This window comes from Mchenga conophoros, linkage group LG14, assembly GCF_057382185.1.
Source record: "Mchenga conophoros isolate Kocher_MC1m ecotype Shallow Benthic linkage group LG14, M_conophoros_male_GT1.1, whole genome shotgun sequence".
NCBI classification, from domain to species: domain Eukaryota; kingdom Metazoa; phylum Chordata; class Actinopteri; order Cichliformes; family Cichlidae; genus Mchenga; species Mchenga conophoros.
Genome location: NC_140539.1, coordinates 10074910 through 10091666, shown reverse-complemented (window position 1 = coordinate 10091666; position 16757 = coordinate 10074910). Strand labels below are relative to the sequence as shown.

The window sequence follows — 16757 nt, the reverse complement described above, 5'->3', positions numbered from 1 at the left end:
TGTAACAGATAAAACGCAGTTCCAATTACTATTTTTCTCGTTCAAAGCAATCAAAAACACTTTGGGAGCTTTTAGCCATGAGAACTAATAGTTAGCAAAGAAAAATACACCAAATTTAAATGTATAATTTAGTACAGGGAGAGGAGCTACAGAAAGTGTGCCTCACCAGTGTGGAGTCCATGCAGCTCTGGCTGGGAAACCCCACACACGCAACATGTTTACAAGTGGCGTCACACTGATTAATGCCCCACTTCAACAGTGACACGTGGAACCTTAGTTTTACATAAATTAAATTTACACAATAAAAAATAAATAAACTATATACAATACAGTTTTGAGAATGTTCACACTCAGTATATTATATCTCAGCTACACGCACAGTTCCAGGAAGCTCCGCAGGCCTCTGAAGTACTGTAGGTGGGCGGAGATTTGAAGCGGCTCCCTCCCTGTGAGCCAAGTGAAAGAGCGCACCGTCACAAGCGAGAAGTGTCCCGAGAAGGCGGCTCAGCCAGGAACCTGCGGGACGCCATCGCTTCTCGGCCTTTTGGCTAAGATCAAGTGTAGTATCTGTTCTTATCAGTTTAATATCTGATACGCCCCCGATTTGGGGGCAACGTATTAAATGCATTTTTAGAACAGGGAGCCGAATAAGGGGCTCGCTCCGTTCGCTCCACGCATCGACCCGGTATTGCAGCGCCTCCGGGAACGGTGCCCCCTTTGCTGACTTTGTGCAAAAGCAAGAAAGCCAAACAAAGTAAGGTCGGCCAAACCAAGAGCCAGAAAGCAGCCGCAAGCGGCGAAAGTGCAGGGATAGAAGCTCAGAGAAATAAGGAAAAAAACTGGGAAGATAGCGAGGAACTGAATATATTATTAAAGGAACAGGAGGTTTTGTTTCAGGAGAGGGCAAAAACAAGAATGTTTAAATTTATGCAGGAGGAGTATATGCAACAGGAGAAGTGCTCGGCCTATTTTTTTGCTCAAATGAAAAAGAAAGAGGAAAAAGGGAAGGGAAATCGGTTACTGGACGGGATAATATTTTGAAGATGGTAGAGGAGTACTACAGTTCATTGTTTGGTGTGGAAGAAGTAGATAGAGGGGCTCAAGAAATGGTTTTAGGTTTTCTGAAAGAGAGGTTACCAGAGGACGCAAGGAAGCTTTTGGAAAGGAGCATAACAAACCACGAACTATACGAGGCGATAAAGACAATGAAGAATAACAAGGTACCTGGGATAGATGGACTCACAAAGGAGTTTTACATCACCTTTTGGGATCTCATCGGAGACCACTTGTTGGAGGTATTTGAAGAAATGTGTGAAACGGGTAGAATGCCAAAGAGTATGAGGACGGGTGTGATAAGTTTTCTACATAAGAAAGGCTCACCTGCTGTGCTTTCAAATTATAGGCCTCTTTCAATGGTCTGCGTGGACTACAAAATTTTGAGTCGAACTCTAGCAAGACGCCTGGCCCGAGTCTTGCCTGCTATTATTAATGCAGACCAGACATGCGGGGTAAAGGGCAGGCAGATTGGTTGGAACTTACAATTACATAGAGATGTGCTTACATACATCGAAGAGAGGAACTTGACAACAATATGCGTAACACTTGATCAGGAAAAAGCTTTTGATAGGGTCAATCATGATTTCTTATGGAGGGTGATGAGAAATTTTGATATAGGAGGTAAATTTTTGAATTGGATAAGTATGATGTATACTGACATAATCTGCAAGATAAAGATAAATGGACACTTAACAGAGGAAGTACAACAAACGAGAGGGCTACGGCAGGGTTGCCCCCTGTCCGCCCTACTCTATGTTATATATGTAGAACCTTTAGCATGTGCAATAAGAGGAAACGAGAAAATTAGAGGAGTGCCCTTGCCAGGGGGGAGGTGTTGAAGATCTCCCAGTACGCTGACGACACAGTTCTTTACTTGGAAGATGATGGAAGTGTGAGGGAGATGATACGAACAATACAGACCTTTGAGAGCGCTGCGGGGTCAAAGGTCAATGAGGAGAAATCAAAATATACATTTTTGGGACGATGGGCAGGTAGGAGACAGACGCTTTGCGGGCTTTCTTTGTGTGAAGGGTCCATGCAGGTCCTGGGCATTGATTTTGGAAATCCAGCAAATTACAACTGGGATTTGAAGATAGCGAAGATCTTAAAGAAATTGGGGATGTGGTCAAAAAGAAAGCTCACTATAACTGGCAAAGTTTTGGCCGTAAAAGCTGACATCTTACCTGCCCTACTCCATTTGGCATATGTCTTTCCAATGCCACAGACTCATAGGAAGGTGCTAACACGGGGAATTTTTAAATTAATATGGGGGGGGGTATGAATATGTAAAAGAACAACTATGTATCAGACAATATCAAAAGGTGGGAGGGATGTCCAATACATCCCTTTGAAATTGGATGTGATGTATTACAGTAACATATGTGCTCCTCTCCAGTCACCCCTTTCCTGTCAAAGTGGAACTCTGGAGCAGAGCAGGCGGGGCCTGAGATCTGCCCCTTCAGCCAAGCAAACAGGGCCTACCGTGACGCCGGAAGCCGGGACGAGGAGTCACTGCGGCTTCCTGCGAGGCCAAAGAAACACACACTCTGGCTTCTCTTCAAAACGTACAAGTCTTTCGCCTTTTACTAAAGACTTCTGTGGAGAGTGAGGCTAAGGAGTTGCACCTATTTTTGGCAGGGTCTGCCGTCTGGCTGGCCCCTCTCCTCGTTGTTCAAAAGAAGAAATAGAAGAAAGCGCGTGTAGCAGATTTCAAATGGTTGACTGCGTTGTGACGACAGACTGGCTGGAAACTGGATTTATTTCTAAAAGACAAAGTGCAGCAGCAAAATCAGTGTCACACAGCAACAGCAGGCCTCTCCTCATCCCAGTGTGGAGTCCATGCAGCTCTGCTTACAATATATAAAAGAAAATACAATCTATCAAAACAACGATTCTCCCAACAGCCACTTTAAAGTCAAATGTTATAGTGGGGTAAAACAGAGACAAATATGAAGCCACTAATAATAACTTGTAATATTTAAATCCCCACTAAGATGGATCAATTACACAATACATATTCAAACAACTTTAACTTTTCTCAACATGGCTGAAAATACTATGCAGTGTGCAGCCTCAGGTGATGAACTCATTATACACATAAAACATAACCTATACATTTACACATACCTAGAAGACAAAGTGCAGCAGCAAAATCAGTGTCACACAGCAACAGCAGGCCTCTCCTCATCCCTGTTTAGCACAAGTAAGGACCACATAAACGGATGGTGTAACAGATAAAACGCAGTTCCAATTACTATTTTTCTCGTTCAAAGCAATCAAAAACACTTTGGGAGCTTTTAGCCATGAGAACTAATAGTTAGCAAAGAAAAATACACCAAATTTAAATGTATAATTTAGTACAGGGAGAGGAGCTACAGAAAGTGTGCCTCACCAGTGTGGAGTCCATGCAGCTCTGGCTGGGAAACCCCACACACGCAACATGTTTACAAGTGGCGTCACACTGATTAATGCCCCACTTCAACAGTGACACGTGGAACCTTAGTTTTACATAAATTAAATTTACACAATAAAAAATAAATAAACTATATACAATACAGTTTTGAGAATGTTCACACTCAGTATATTATATCTCAGCTACACGCACAGTTCCAGGAAGCTCCGCAGGCCTCTGAAGTACTGTAGGTGGGCGGAGATTTGAAGCGGCTCCCTCCCTGTGAGCCAAGTGAAAGAGCGCACCGTCACAAGCGAGAAGTGTCCCGAGAAGGCGGCTCAGCCAGGAACCTGCGGGACGCCATCGCTTCTCGGCCTTTTGGCTAAGATCAAGTGTAGTATCTGTTCTTATCAGTTTAATATCTGATACGCCCCCGATTTGGGGGCAACGTATTAAATGCATTTTTAGAACAGGGAGCCGAATAAGGGGCTCGCTCCGTTCGCTCCACGCATCGACCCGGTATTGCAGCGCCTCCGGGAACGGTGCCCCCTTTGCTGACTTTGTGCAAAAGCAAGAAAGCCAAACAAAGTAAGGTCGGCCAAACCAAGAGCCAGAAAGCAGCCGCAAGCGGCGAAAGTGCAGGGATAGAAGCTCAGAGAAATAAGGAAAAAAACTGGGAAGATAGCGAGGAACTGAATATATTATTAAAGGAACAGGAGGTTTTGTTTCAGGAGAGGGCAAAAACAAGAATGTTTAAATTTATGCAGGAGGAGTATATGCAACAGGAGAAGTGCTCGGCCTATTTTTTTGCTCAAATGAAAAAGAAAGAGGAAAAAGGGAAGGGAAATCGGTTACTGGACGGGATAATATTTTGAAGATGGTAGAGGAGTACTACAGTTCATTGTTTGGTGTGGAAGAAGTAGATAGAGGGGCTCAAGAAATGGTTTTAGGTTTTCTGAAAGAGAGGTTACCAGAGGACGCAAGGAAGCTTTTGGAAAGGAGCATAACAAACCACGAACTATACGAGGCGATAAAGACAATGAAGAATAACAAGGTACCTGGGATAGATGGACTCACAAAGGAGTTTTACATCACCTTTTGGGATCTCATCGGAGACCACTTGTTGGAGGTATTTGAAGAAATGTGTGAAACGGGTAGAATGCCAAAGAGTATGAGGACGGGTGTGATAAGTTTTCTACATAAGAAAGGCTCACCTGCTGTGCTTTCAAATTATAGGCCTCTTTCAATGGTCTGCGTGGACTACAAAATTTTGAGTCGAACTCTAGCAAGACGCCTGGCCCGAGTCTTGCCTGCTATTATTAATGCAGACCAGACATGCGGGGTAAAGGGCAGGCAGATTGGTTGGAACTTACAATTACATAGAGATGTGCTTACATACATCGAAGAGAGGAACTTGACAACAATATGCGTAACACTTGATCAGGAAAAAGCTTTTGATAGGGTCAATCATGATTTCTTATGGAGGGTGATGAGAAATTTTGATATAGGAGGTAAATTTTTGAATTGGATAAGTATGATGTATACTGACATAATCTGCAAGATAAAGATAAATGGACACTTAACAGAGGAAGTACAACAAACGAGAGGGCTACGGCAGGGTTGCCCCCTGTCCGCCCTACTCTATGTTATATATGTAGAACCTTTAGCATGTGCAATAAGAGGAAACGAGAAAATTAGAGGAGTGCCCTTGCCAGGGGGGAGGTGTTGAAGATCTCCCAGTACGCTGACGACACAGTTCTTTACTTGGAAGATGATGGAAGTGTGAGGGAGATGATACGAACAATACAGACCTTTGAGAGCGCTGCGGGGTCAAAGGTCAATGAGGAGAAATCAAAATATACATTTTTGGGACGATGGGCAGGTAGGAGACAGACGCTTTGCGGGCTTTCTTTGTGTGAAGGGTCCATGCAGGTCCTGGGCATTGATTTTGGAAATCCAGCAAATTACAACTGGGATTTGAAGATAGCGAAGATCTTAAAGAAATTGGGGATGTGGTCAAAAAGAAAGCTCACTATAACTGGCAAAGTTTTGGCCGTAAAAGCTGACATCTTACCTGCCCTACTCCATTTGGCATATGTCTTTCCAATGCCACAGACTCATAGGAAGGTGCTAACACGGGGAATTTTTAAATTAATATGGGGGGGGGTATGAATATGTAAAAGAACAACTATGTATCAGACAATATCAAAAGGTGGGAGGGATGTCCAATACATCCCTTTGAAATTGGATGTGATGTATTACAGTAACATATGTGCTCCTCTCCAGTCACCCCTTTCCTGTCAAAGTGGAACTCTGGAGCAGAGCAGGCGGGGCCTGAGATCTGCCCCTTCAGCCAAGCAAACAGGGCCTACCGTGACGCCGGAAGCCGGGACGAGGAGTCACTGCGGCTTCCTGCGAGGCCAAAGAAACACACACTCTGGCTTCTCTTCAAAACGTACAAGTCTTTCGCCTTTTACTAAAGACTTCCGTGGAGAGTGAGGCTAAGGAGTTGCACCTATTTTTGGCAGGGTCTGCCGTCTGGCTGGCCCCTCTCCTCGTTGTTCAAAAGAAGAAATAGAAGAAAGCGCGTGTAGCAGATTTCAAATGGTTGACTGCGTTGTGACGACAGACTGGCTGGAAACTGGATTTATTTCTAAAAGACAAAGTGCAGCAGCAAAATCAGTGTCACACAGCAACAGCAGGCCTCTCCTCATCCCAGTGTGGAGTCCATGCAGCTCTGCTTACAATATATAAAAGAAAATACAATCTATCAAAACAACGATTCTCCCAACAGCCACTTTAAAGTCAAATGTTATAGTGGGGTAAAACAGAGACAAATATGAAGCCACTAATAATAACTTGTAATATTTAAATCCCCACTAAGATGGATCAATTACACAATACATATTCAAACAACTTTAACTTTTCTCAACATGGCTGAAAATACTATGCAGTGTGCAGCCTCAGGTGATGAACTCATTATACACATAAAACATAACCTATACATTTACACATACCTAGAAGACAAAGTGCAGCAGCAAAATCAGTGTCACACAGCAACAGCAGGCCTCTCCTCATCCCTGTTTAGCACAAGTAAGGACCACATAAACGGATGGTGTAACAGATAAAACGCAGTTCCAATTACTATTTTTCTCGTTCAAAGCAATCAAAAACACTTTGGGAGCTTTTAGCCATGAGAACTAATAGTTAGCAAAGAAAAATACACCAAATTTAAATGTATAATTTAGTACAGGGAGAGGAGCTACAGAAAGTGTGCCTCACCAGTGTGGAGTCCATGCAGCTCTGGCTGGGAAACCCCACACACGCAACATGTTTACAAGTGGCGTCACACTGATTAATGCCCCACTTCAACAGTGACACGTGGAACCTTAGTTTTACATAAATTAAATTTACACAATAAAAAATAAATAAACTATATACAATACAGTTTTGAGAATGTTCACACTCAGTATATTATATCTCAGCTACACGCACAGTTCCAGGAAGCTCCGCAGGCCTCTGAAGTACTGTAGGTGGGCGGAGATTTGAAGCGGCTCCCTCCCTGTGAGCCAAGTGAAAGAGCGCACCGTCACAAGCGAGAAGTGTCCCGAGAAGGCGGCTCAGCCAGGAACCTGCGGGAGGCCATCGCTTCTCGGCCTTTTGGCTAAGATCAAGTGTAGTATCTGTTCTTATCAGTTTAATATCTGATACGCCCCCGATTTGGGGGCAACGTATTAAATGCATTTTTAGAACAGGGAGCCGAATAAGGGGCTCGCTCCGTTCGCTCCACGCATCGACCCGGTATTGCAGCGCCTCCGGGAACGGTGCCCCCTTTGCTGACTTTGTGCAAAAGCAAGAAAGCCAAACAAAGTAAGGTCGGCCAAACCAAGAGCCAGAAAGCAGCCGCAAGCGGCGAAAGTGCAGGGATAGAAGCTCAGAGAAATAAGGAAAAAAACTGGGAAGATAGCGAGGAACTGAATATATTATTAAAGGAACAGGAGGTTTTGTTTCAGGAGAGGGCAAAAACAAGAATGTTTAAATTTATGCAGGAGGAGTATATGCAACAGGAGAAGTGCTCGGCCTATTTTTTTGCTCAAATGAAAAAGAAAGAGGAAAAAGGGAAGGGAAATCGGTTACTGGACGGGATAATATTTTGAAGATGGTAGAGGAGTACTACAGTTCATTGTTTGGTGTGGAAGAAGTAGATAGAGGGGCTCAAGAAATGGTTTTAGGTTTTCTGAAAGAGAGGTTACCAGAGGACGCAAGGAAGCTTTTGGAAAGGAGCATAACAAACCACGAACTATACGAGGCGATAAAGACAATGAAGAATAACAAGGTACCTGGGATAGATGGACTCACAAAGGAGTTTTACATCACCTTTTGGGATCTCATCGGAGACCACTTGTTGGAGGTATTTGAAGAAATGTGTGAAACGGGTAGAATGCCAAAGAGTATGAGGACGGGTGTGATAAGTTTTCTACATAAGAAAGGCTCACCTGCTGTGCTTTCAAATTATAGGCCTCTTTCAATGGTCTGCGTGGACTACAAAATTTTGAGTCGAACTCTAGCAAGACGCCTGGCCCGAGTCTTGCCTGCTATTATTAATGCAGACCAGACATGCGGGGTAAAGGGCAGGCAGATTGGTTGGAACTTACAATTACATAGAGATGTGCTTACATACATCGAAGAGAGGAACTTGACAACAATATGCGTAACACTTGATCAGGAAAAAGCTTTTGATAGGGTCAATCATGATTTCTTATGGAGGGTGATGAGAAATTTTGATATAGGAGGTAAATTTTTGAATTGGATAAGTATGATGTATACTGACATAATCTGCAAGATAAAGATAAATGGACACTTAACAGAGGAAGTACAACAAACGAGAGGGCTACGGCAGGGTTGCCCCCTGTCCGCCCTACTCTATGTTATATATGTAGAACCTTTAGCATGTGCAATAAGAGGAAACGAGAAAATTAGAGGAGTGCCCTTGCCAGGGGGGAGGTGTTGAAGATCTCCCAGTACGCTGACGACACAGTTCTTTACTTGGAAGATGATGGAAGTGTGAGGGAGATGATACGAACAATACAGACCTTTGAGAGCGCTGCGGGGTCAAAGGTCAATGAGGAGAAATCAAAATATACATTTTTGGGACGATGGGCAGGTAGGAGACAGACGCTTTGCGGGCTTTCTTTGTGTGAAGGGTCCATGCAGGTCCTGGGCATTGATTTTGGAAATCCAGCAAATTACAACTGGGATTTGAAGATAGCGAAGATCTTAAAGAAATTGGGGATGTGGTCAAAAAGAAAGCTCACTATAACTGGCAAAGTTTTGGCCGTAAAAGCTGACATCTTACCTGCCCTACTCCATTTGGCATATGTCTTTCCAATGCCACAGACTCATAGGAAGGTGCTAACACGGGGAATTTTTAAATTAATATGGGGGGGGGGGGTATGAATATGTAAAAGAACAACTATGTATCAGACAATATCAAAAGGTGGGAGGGATGTCCAATACATCCCTTTGAAATTGGATGTGATGTATTACAGTAACATATGTGCTCCTCTCCAGTCACCCCTTTCCTGTCAAAGTGGAACTCTGGAGCAGAGCAGGCGGGGCCTGAGATCTGCCCCTTCAGCCAAGCAAACAGGGCCTACCGTGACGCCGGAAGCCGGGACGAGGAGTCACTGCGGCTTCCTGCGAGGCCAAAGAAACACACACTCTGGCTTCTCTTCAAAACGTACAAGTCTTTCGCCTTTTACTAAAGACTTCCGTGGAGAGTGAGGCTAAGGAGTTGCACCTATTTTTGGCAGGGTCTGCCGTCTGGCTGGCCCCTCTCCTCGTTGTTCAAAAGAAGAAATAGAAGAAAGCGCGTGTAGCAGATTTCAAATGGTTGACTGCGTTGTGACGACAGACTGGCTGGAAACTGGATTTATTTCTAAAAGACAAAGTGCAGCAGCAAAATCAGTGTCACACAGCAACAGCAGGCCTCTCCTCATCCCAGTGTGGAGTCCATGCAGCTCTGCTTACAATATATAAAAGAAAATACAATCTATCAAAACAACGATTCTCCCAACAGCCACTTTAAAGTCAAATGTTATAGTGGGGTAAAACAGAGACAAATATGAAGCCACTAATAATAACTTGTAATATTTAAATCCCCACTAAGATGGATCAATTACACAATACATATTCAAACAACTTTAACTTTTCTCAACATGGCTGAAAATACTATGCAGTGTGCAGCCTCAGGTGATGAACTCATTATACACATAAAACATAACCTATACATTTACACATACCTAGAAGACAAAGTGCAGCAGCAAAATCAGTGTCACACAGCAACAGCAGGCCTCTCCTCATCCCTGTTTAGCACAAGTAAGGACCACATAAACGGATGGTGTAACAGATAAAACGCAGTTCCAATTACTATTTTTCTCGTTCAAAGCAATCAAAAACACTTTGGGAGCTTTTAGCCATGAGAACTAATAGTTAGCAAAGAAAAATACACCAAATTTAAATGTATAATTTAGTACAGGGAGAGGAGCTACAGAAAGTGTGCCTCACCAGTGTGGAGTCCATGCAGCTCTGGCTGGGAAACCCCACACACGCAACATGTTTACAAGTGGCGTCACACTGATTAATGCCCCACTTCAACAGTGACACGTGGAACCTTAGTTTTACATAAATTAAATTTACACAATAAAAAATAAATAAACTATATACAATACAGTTTTGAGAATGTTCACACTCAGTATATTATATCTCAGCTACACGCACAGTTCCAGGAAGCTCCGCAGGCCTCTGAAGTACTGTAGGTGGGCGGAGATTTGAAGCGGCTCCCTCCCTGTGAGCCAAGTGAAAGAGCGCACCGTCACAAGCGAGAAGTGTCCCGAGAAGGCGGCTCAGCCAGGAACCTGCGGGAGGCCATCGCTTCTCGGCCTTTTGGCTAAGATCAAGTGTAGTATCTGTTCTTATCAGTTTAATATCTGATACGCCCCCGATTTGGGGGCAACGTATTAAATGCATTTTTAGAACAGGGAGCCGAATAAGGGGCTCGCTCCGTTCGCTCCACGCATCGACCCGGTATTGCAGCGCCTCCGGGAACGGTGCCCCCTTTGCTGACTTTGTGCAAAAGCAAGAAAGCCAAACAAAGTAAGGTCGGCCAAACCAAGAGCCAGAAAGCAGCCGCAAGCGGCGAAAGTGCAGGGATAGAAGCTCAGAGAAATAAGGAAAAAAACTGGGAAGATAGCGAGGAACTGAATATATTATTAAAGGAACAGGAGGTTTTGTTTCAGGAGAGGGCAAAAACAAGAATGTTTAAATTTATGCAGGAGGAGTATATGCAACAGGAGAAGTGCTCGGCCTATTTTTTTGCTCAAATGAAAAAGAAAGAGGAAAAAGGGAAGGGAAATCGGTTACTGGACGGGATAATATTTTGAAGATGGTAGAGGAGTACTACAGTTCATTGTTTGGTGTGGAAGAAGTAGATAGAGGGGCTCAAGAAATGGTTTTAGGTTTTCTGAAAGAGAGGTTACCAGAGGACGCAAGGAAGCTTTTGGAAAGGAGCATAACAAACCACGAACTATACGAGGCGATAAAGACAATGAAGAATAACAAGGTACCTGGGATAGATGGACTCACAAAGGAGTTTTACATCACCTTTTGGGATCTCATCGGAGACCACTTGTTGGAGGTATTTGAAGAAATGTGTGAAACGGGTAGAATGCCAAAGAGTATGAGGACGGGTGTGATAAGTTTTCTACATAAGAAAGGCTCACCTGCTGTGCTTTCAAATTATAGGCCTCTTTCAATGGTCTGCGTGGACTACAAAATTTTGAGTCGAACTCTAGCAAGACGCCTGGCCCGAGTCTTGCCTGCTATTATTAATGCAGACCAGACATGCGGGGTAAAGGGCAGGCAGATTGGTTGGAACTTACAATTACATAGAGATGTGCTTACATACATCGAAGAGAGGAACTTGACAACAATATGCGTAACACTTGATCAGGAAAAAGCTTTTGATAGGGTCAATCATGATTTCTTATGGAGGGTGATGAGAAATTTTGATATAGGAGGTAAATTTTTGAATTGGATAAGTATGATGTATACTGACATAATCTGCAAGATAAAGATAAATGGACACTTAACAGAGGAAGTACAACAAACGAGAGGGCTACGGCAGGGTTGCCCCCTGTCCGCCCTACTCTATGTTATATATGTAGAACCTTTAGCATGTGCAATAAGAGGAAACGAGAAAATTAGAAGAGTGCCCTTGCCAGGGGGGAGGTGTTGAAGATCTCCCAGTACGCTGACGACACAGTTCTTTACTTGGAAGATGATGGAAGTGTGAGGGAGATGATACGAACAATACAGACCTTTGAGAGCGCTGCGGGGTCAAAGGTCAATGAGGAGAAATCAAAATATACATTTTTGGGACGATGGGCAGGTAGGAGACAGACGCTTTGCGGGCTTTCTTTGTGTGAAGGGTCCATGCAGGTCCTGGGCATTGATTTTGGAAATCCAGCAAATTACAACTGGGATTTGAAGATAGCGAAGATCTTAAAGAAATTGGGGATGTGGTCAAAAAGAAAGCTCACTATAACTGGCAAAGTTTTGGCCGTAAAAGCTGACATCTTACCTGCCCTACTCCATTTGGCATATGTCTTTCCAATGCCACAGACTCATAGGAAGGTGCTAACACGGGGAATTTTTAAATTAATATGGGGGGGGGGTATGAATATGTAAAAGAACAACTATGTATCAGACAATATCAAAAGGTGGGAGGGATGTCCAATACATCCCTTTGAAATTGGATGTGATGTATTACAGTAACATATGTGCTCCTCTCCAGTCACCCCTTTCCTGTCAAAGTGGAACTCTGGAGCAGAGCAGGCGGGGCCTGAGATCTGCCCCTTCAGCCAAGCAAACAGGGCCTACCGTGACGCCGGAAGCCGGGACGAGGAGTCACTGCGGCTTCCTGCGAGGCCAAAGAAACACACACTCTGGCTTCTCTTCAAAACGTACAAGTCTTTCGCCTTTTACTAAAGACTTCCGTGGAGAGTGAGGCTAAGGAGTTGCACCTATTTTTGGCAGGGTCTGCCGTCTGGCTGGCCCCTCTCCTCGTTGTTCAAAAGAAGAAATAGAAGAAAGCGCGTGTAGCAGATTTCAAATGGTTGACTGCGTTGTGACGACAGACTGGATTTATTTCTAAAAGACAAAGTGCAGCAGCAAAATCAGTGTCACACAGCAACAGCAGGCCTCTCCTCATCCCAGTGTGGAGTCCATGCAGCTCTGCTTACAATATATAAAAGAAAATACAATCTATCAAAACAACGATTCTCCCAACAGCCACTTTAAAGTCAAAGGTTATAGTGGGGTAAAACAGAGACAAATATGAAGCCACTAATAATAACTTGTAATATTTAAATCCCCACTAAGATGGATCAATTACACAATACATATTCAAACAACTTTAACTTTTCTCAACATGGCTGAAAATACTATGCAGTGTGCAGCCTCAGGTGATGAACTCATTATACACATAAAACATAACCTATACATTTACACATACCTAGAAGACAAAGTGCAGCAGCAAAATCAGTGTCACACAGCAACAGCAGGCCTCTCCTCATCCCTGTTTAGCACAAGTAAGGACCACATAAACGGATGGTGTAACAGATAAAACGCAGTTCCAATTACTATTTTTCTCGTTCAAAGCAATCAAAAACACTTTGGGAGCTTTTAGCCATGAGAACTAATAGTTAGCAAAGAAAAATACACCAAATTTAAATGTATAATTTAGTACAGGGAGAGGAGCTACAGAAAGTGTGCCTCACCAGTGTGGAGTCCATGCAGCTCTGGCTGGGAAACCCCACACACGCAACATGTTTACAAGTGGCGTCACACTGATTAATGCCCCACTTCAACAGTGACACGTGGAACCTTAGTTTTACATAAATTAAATTTACACAATAAAAAATAAATAAACTATATACAATACAGTTTTGAGAATGTTCACACTCAGTATATTATATCTCAGCTACACGCACAGTTCCAGGAAGCTCCGCAGGCCTCTGAAGTACTGTAGGTGGGCGGAGATTTGAAGCGGCTCCCTCCCTGTGAGCCAAGTGAAAGAGCGCACCGTCACAAGCGAGAAGTGTCCCGAGAAGGCGGCTCAGCCAGGAACCTGCGGGAGGCCATCGCTTCTCGGCCTTTTGGCTAAGATCAAGTGTAGTATCTGTTCTTATCAGTTTAATATCTGATACGCCCCCGATTTGGGGGCAACGTATTAAATGCATTTTTAGAACAGGGAGCCGAATAAGGGGCTCGCTCCGTTCGCTCCACGCATCGACCCGGTATTGCAGCGCCTCCGGGAACGGTGCCCCCTTTGCTGACTTTGTGCAAAAGCAAGAAAGCCAAACAAAGTAAGGTCGGCCAAACCAAGAGCCAGAAAGCAGCCGCAAGCGGCGAAAGTGCAGGGATAGAAGCTCAGAGAAATAAGGAAAAAAACTGGGAAGATAGCGAGGAACTGAATATATTATTAAAGGAACAGGAGGTTTTGTTTCAGGAGAGGGCAAAAACAAGAATGTTTAAATTTATGCAGGAGGAGTATATGCAACAGGAGAAGTGCTCGGCCTATTTTTTTGCTCAAATGAAAAAGAAAGAGGAAAAAGGGAAGGGAAATCGGTTACTGGACGGGATAATATTTTGAAGATGGTAGAGGAGTACTACAGTTCATTGTTTGGTGTGGAAGAAGTAGATAGAGGGGCTCAAGAAATGGTTTCAGGTTTTCTGAAAGAGAGGTTACCAGAGGACGCAAGGAAGCTTTTGGAAAGGAGCATAACAAACCACGAACTATACGAGGCGATAAAGACAATGAAGAATAACAAGGTACCTGGGATAGATGGACTCACAAAGGAGTTTTACATCACCTTTTGGGATCTCATCGGAGACCACTTGTTGGAGGTATTTGAAGAAATGTGTGAAACGGGTAGAATGCCAAAGAGTATGAGGACGGGTGTGATAAGTTTTCTACATAAGAAAGGCTCACCTGCTGTGCTTTCAAATTATAGGCCTCTTTCAATGGTCTGCGTGGACTACAAAATTTTGAGTCGAACTCTAGCAAGACGCCTGGCCCGAGTCTTGCCTGCTATTATTAATGCAGACCAGACATGCGGGGTAAAGGGCAGGCAGATTGGTTGGAACTTACAATTACATAGAGATGTGCTTACATACATCGAAGAGAGGAACTTGACAACAATATGCGTAACACTTGATCAGGAAAAAGCTTTTGATAGGGTCAATCATGATTTCTTATGGAGGGTGATGAGAAATTTTGATATAGGAGGTAAATTTTTGAATTGGATAAGTATGATGTATACTGACATAATCTGCAAGATAAAGATAAATGGACACTTAACAGAGGAAGTACAACAAACGAGAGGGCTACGGCAGGGTTGCCCCCTGTCCGCCCTACTCTATGTTATATATGTAGAACCTTTAGCATGTGCAATAAGAGGAAACGAGAAAATTAGAGGAGTGCCCTTGCCAGGGGGGAGGTGTTGAAGATCTCCCAGTACGCTGACGACACAGTTCTTTACTTGGAAGATGATGGAAGTGTGAGGGAGATGATACGAACAATACAGACCTTTGAGAGCGCTGCGGGGTCAAAGGTCAATGAGGAGAAATCAAAATATACATTTTTGGGACGATGGGCAGGTAGGAGACAGACGCTTTGCGGGCTTTCTTTGTGTGAAGGGTCCATGCAGGTCCTGGGCATTGATTTTGGAAATCCAGCAAATTACAACTGGGATTTGAAGATAGCGAAGATCTTAAAGAAATTGGGGATGTGGTCAAAAAGAAAGCTCACTATAACTGGCAAAGTTTTGGCCGTAAAAGCTGACATCTTACCTGCCCTACTCCATTTGGCATATGTCTTTCCAATGCCACAGACTCATAGGAAGGTGCTAACACGGGGAATTTTTAAATTAATATGGGGGGGGGGGGGGGGGGGGGGGGTATGAATATGTAAAAGAACAACTATGTATCAGACAATATCAAAAGGTGGGAGGGATGTCCAATACATCCCTTTGAAATTGGATGTGATGTATTACAGTAACATATGTGCTCCTCTCCAGTCACCCCTTTCCTGTCAAAGTGGAACTCTGGAGCAGAGCAGGCGGGGCCTGAGATCTGCCCCTTCAGCCAAGCAAACAGGGCCTACCGTGACGCCGGAAGCCGGGACGAGGAGTCACTGCGGCTTCCTGCGAGGCCAAAGAAACACACACTCTGGCTTCTCTTCAAAACGTACAAGTCTTTCGCCTTTTACTAAAGACTTCCGTGGAGAGTGAGGCTAAGGAGTTGCACCTATTTTTGGCAGGGTCTGCCGTCTGGCTGGCCCCTCTCCTCGTTGTTCAAAAGAAGAAATAGAAGAAAGCGCGTGTAGCAGATTTCAAATGGTTGACTGCGTTGTGACGACAGACTGGCTGGAAACTGGATTTATTTCTAAAAGACAAAGTGCAGCAGCAAAATCAGTGTCACACAGCAACAGCAGGCCTCTCCTCATCCCAGTGTGGAGTCCATGCAGCTCTGCTTACAATATATAAAAGAAAATACAATCTATCAAAACAACGATTCTCCCAACAGCCACTTTAAAGTCAAATGTTATAGTGGGGTAAAACAGAGACAAATATGAAGCCACTAATAATAACTTGTAATATTTAAATCCCCACTAAGATGGATCAATTACACAATACATATTCAAACAACTTTAACTTTTCTCAACATGGCTGAAAATACTATGCAGTGTGCAGCCTCAGGTGATGAACTCATTATACACATAAAACATAACCTATACATTTACACATACCTAGAAGACAAAGTGCAGCAGCAAAATCAGTGTCACACAGCAACAGCAGGCCTCTCCTCATCCCTGTTTAGCACAAGTAAGGACCACATAAACGGATGGTGTAACAGATAAAACGCAGTTCCAATTACTATTTTTCTCGTTCAAAGCAATCAAAAACACTTTGGGAGCTTTTAGCCATGAGAACTAATAGTTAGCAAAGAAAAATACACCAAATTTAAATGTATAATTTAGTACAGGGAGAGGAGCTACAGAAAGTGTGCCTCACCAGTGTGGAGTCCATGCAGCTCTGGCTGGGAAACCCCACACACGCAACATGTTTACAAGTGGCGTCACACTGATTAATGCCCCACTTCAACAGTGACACGTGGAACCTTAGTTTTACATAAATTAAATTTACACAATAAAAAATAAATAAACTATATACAATACAGTTTTGAG

The 16757-nt window shown here is 43.6% G+C and overlaps 10 non-coding genes across 10 annotated transcripts; all 10 read left to right on the top strand.

Annotated features, from left to right (window-relative positions):
- Positions 1-528: 528 nt before the first annotated feature.
- On the top strand, positions 529-719 carry LOC146559309 (U2 spliceosomal RNA). Its single transcript, XR_014888440.1, has one exon. It is a non-coding gene; the product is annotated as a U2 spliceosomal RNA (small nuclear RNA).
- A 1879-nt stretch (positions 720-2598) lies between these two features.
- LOC146559308 (U5 spliceosomal RNA) lies at positions 2599-2711 on the top strand. The gene has a single exon (XR_014888426.1). It is a non-coding gene; the product is annotated as a U5 spliceosomal RNA (small nuclear RNA).
- Positions 2712-3810: 1099 nt separating this feature from the next.
- Positions 3811-4001, top strand: LOC146559307 (U2 spliceosomal RNA). Its single transcript, XR_014888439.1, has one exon. It is a non-coding gene; the product is annotated as a U2 spliceosomal RNA (small nuclear RNA).
- Positions 4002-5880: 1879 nt separating this feature from the next.
- On the top strand, positions 5881-5993 carry LOC146559306 (U5 spliceosomal RNA). Its single transcript, XR_014888418.1, has one exon. It is a non-coding gene; the product is annotated as a U5 spliceosomal RNA (small nuclear RNA).
- A 1099-nt stretch (positions 5994-7092) lies between these two features.
- On the top strand, positions 7093-7283 carry LOC146559305 (U2 spliceosomal RNA). The gene has a single exon (XR_014888438.1). It is a non-coding gene; the product is annotated as a U2 spliceosomal RNA (small nuclear RNA).
- Positions 7284-9165: 1882 nt separating this feature from the next.
- Positions 9166-9278, top strand: LOC146559304 (U5 spliceosomal RNA). Its single transcript, XR_014888417.1, has one exon. It is a non-coding gene; the product is annotated as a U5 spliceosomal RNA (small nuclear RNA).
- Positions 9279-10377: 1099 nt separating this feature from the next.
- Positions 10378-10568, top strand: LOC146559303 (U2 spliceosomal RNA). The gene has a single exon (XR_014888437.1). It is a non-coding gene; the product is annotated as a U2 spliceosomal RNA (small nuclear RNA).
- A 1880-nt stretch (positions 10569-12448) lies between these two features.
- Positions 12449-12561, top strand: LOC146559302 (U5 spliceosomal RNA). Its single transcript, XR_014888416.1, has one exon. It is a non-coding gene; the product is annotated as a U5 spliceosomal RNA (small nuclear RNA).
- Positions 12562-13649: 1088 nt separating this feature from the next.
- On the top strand, positions 13650-13840 carry LOC146559301 (U2 spliceosomal RNA). Its single transcript, XR_014888436.1, has one exon. It is a non-coding gene; the product is annotated as a U2 spliceosomal RNA (small nuclear RNA).
- Positions 13841-15734: 1894 nt separating this feature from the next.
- LOC146559300 (U5 spliceosomal RNA) lies at positions 15735-15847 on the top strand. The gene has a single exon (XR_014888415.1). It is a non-coding gene; the product is annotated as a U5 spliceosomal RNA (small nuclear RNA).
- Positions 15848-16757: the final 910 nt, after the last annotated feature.